Below are 3,188 nucleotides of genomic sequence, written 5' to 3' on the forward strand. Positions count from 1 at the left end.
CGGTAATGATAATATTAATCGTTTTTAAATAGTACGTGCAAAAAAATCCTCCTCAACTATATTAACCATAATATCATTTCTTATTGAATTATACTTATATTTTTCTTGTTAAAATAAATTATGAAAAAAATTCATACTAATTTGATAAAATATTCTCTATTAAATGTGCATAGTTTGTTTTAAATTTTTTAAATTAATTATTTAAATAAAAATCTTAAATATATAGAAAATTTTGAAATAATTTAAGTAATTTCTTAATTTTTATGAATATATTGCATTAAAAAAAAGATATTTTTTATTTACGTAATTTAATAATTTTTCATGAATTTTGTTTGAAAAAGAAGATTTATACTAAATTTTTTTAAAGTGAGTAAAATAAGTTTTATTATAATAAGTTAATCGTTTTAAAAAATGATAGCTACAAATTTATATATATTTTTTCATTTTTATAATAATTGATATTAATTATAAAATTAAGGTAAATGGTATAATTAATATTTAAATAAGATAAAATATAATAAATAAAAAAACAATTTAATAACAAATGACAAATTTAATAACAAATGGTAAAATAATATTTTGTGATGGGTTTGTCCTTTATTGCAACAAATCAATAGTTTAGGGGGGCAATCTTTAGTTCAGGGGGGTTAGTTGCAAAAAACCAATAATTCAGGGGAGTTTTTTATACTTTACCCTCTACTATATGATTATATATGGTATCTATAATTTAGGTAAAGTATACTTATCTCTTTTAAGATTTGGATAAATTACACATGAATATAGTGTTTGTTTTTTATTATTTTGACATTCCCTAAAAGTATAAAAATATCTTTTATGCCCTTTTTTTTTTTTTTTTCCTAAATGAATAATTTTTTTTATAGATATAACCTTTGCAACACAAACCAGTGTATCCCTTTCCCTTCTGTGATATGCAAACCCGATGCAGTATGACGTTTTTGGCTTACTACTCCTAGGAGGTTGGGGTCCCAAATGCCTTCAAACCTCCGGCCACTTTCTCTTCTCCCCAAGAAAGTGAAAAACAAAACCATCTTTGGTTGGTGACTGGGCGGAGATACAGTCCACGATAAGAGGTCTTTCGAGGGCTCGCGTATTTTGCAAGAAACCTCTTTCGAGGTTCCAGGAAATCTTTGGTTACGCCCGTACTCCTCAAACCCCTTCCTTCGAACTTCAGTTGGTTTAAAAGATAAAATAAAAGGTATGTAGTGCAACATAAAGTGAGGTTTAATGTACAGCGAATGAGAGGCAGACATGTTTTGTATGTAAAGAAATGAATGCATAATGACTAAAATGTCAAAAAAATTTGCTTGAGATTTTTCTCAAGGAGCGGTTTTTTTTTTGCATGTACTTGGCAATTATTGTAAAATTATTGACAAACATAAGTAACTAAAGTCAAGATATACACCCAGAATCTATTATAAATTTTGTAAGTCGTGCCCACATGTATACAACAATCATATTGAGGGGAATGGAAATGGAAGGTAACACAGAGTATGTAAATTGGCTCAAACCCACTCAAACTTAGGAGCCCTAAGCTTGTTTATCCCTAATGAAGTTGCCAACTGTCGTGCCCCGTTTTTTTCGCCCCTTCTTTCTCGAGGGGATCGGGAGAAAACCCCGCTCGAAGAAGCTTTTGATCCCTTCTCAGGTCGGGAAGGGTTAGAGCTGTCAGAGTTTTGGCATTTATGTGTGATCGATGTGATTTGGAGGTGAATTGAATTGATGGGGCCAAATTCAGAGATTTTGAGGAGTCGCCACCTAACATTGAGTTTTGGTGTGTTAGGTAATCAAAGATTGAGAAGAATTTGGATTGAATTTGGGGCACTGGATGATTCGCGGTCTGCTTCACCAAAGATGGGATTCGGAGGTTTCTTTATGCTTGGGGAAGGTGTTAGGCACCCCAAGACCTCCGTACTAAGTACGGTTACCTATACTCTGTGCTAAATTCCATTTTTATTCATATGATTGTGCGATAATCAAATAGGGGGTACATGCATACAGGTTTTTCAGTCATGTGTGGGTGGTGATGATGGAGATGATATGCGGTAAGATAGAGATTGAATGATGGATGATAGTCCTGGTGGAAGAATGATCACTTTAATGAGGGACATGACTGAACTTAAGGAGTGCCTTAAGCTACCAACGTATCCCAAAATATAGGAATCAAGTTAAAACGTAGTTCAGGATTGGTGCAATGGAATAGGGATGAGTCAATGTTGACTCCAAATGAGTTTAAGGAGAGAGGAATTGAACCTTGTGTGGTTCAAAAGGTGAGTTTTAGTGCCTCGGCCTGTAAGGGAAAGAAGCAAGCATCGTTGTGCCTACCTAGATGAGTATTGTAAGGGGTCTCCACCCGAAATGTTGATATGAATGTCACACAGAGGGCTCATGGTGCCTTTGAGTAGATGGGGGAAAACAGCTATCGAAGTGCCTACTTGGAGTAGTATTGTAAGGGGTCTCCACCCGAAAGGAAGATTGATGATAGACAGAGGTCTCATGATGCCTTCGAATGAGTATTATAGGGTCTCCACCCACGGTAAATTAAGTTGCAAAGATAGACAGGGATGTTTTGGCATCTATGAATGAGTATTGTAGGGTCTTCACCAGATGATGAAAGGATTGTGAGAAGGGGTGAGCGTTATGGTGCCCACGGTCGAGTATTATAGGTTCTTCACCCAAGATAAGGACGTTTCGGCATCCCTGACTAAGTATTATAGGGTCTCTACCCAAAGAGGTGATTAGGAGATAGGGACTTTTTGGTACCCCTGAATGAGTATTATAGGGTCTTCACCTAAATTTGTGATTCAAATGGACTGAAGGCAGTCGATATGGAGTAATCGCCTATTTTTGTCGGAACAATTCTAAACATTGTGCGGTCAAGGATACATTAGTAGTAATGATGATCCTAAGCTGGTCATGAAGCATTCATATTTCAAATGAAAAGATTCTGCATGATCTTTGGGTTTGTTGTTTGAAGATAAATTAAAGAGACATTTCCAAATTGTCAATCAATATTCTAATGACATACAACCAGTAAGCTTCTAGGGATATGGAGGGGTCTCATCGGTCCCACTTAAAAACCATAAACCTTGAGCCCGTAAGTTGGTGGATAAAGCTTTGATAGACATTATATTGCCATTAGACATATTAACGGACAAGATTATCCATTC

This window comes from Cornus florida, unplaced genomic scaffold (assembly GCF_030987335.1).
Source record: "Cornus florida cultivar Cherokee Brave unplaced genomic scaffold, ASM3098733v1 CherokeeBrave_3.0.0_Hap2_Chr05, whole genome shotgun sequence".
NCBI classification, from domain to species: Eukaryota; Viridiplantae; Streptophyta; class Magnoliopsida; order Cornales; family Cornaceae; genus Cornus; species Cornus florida.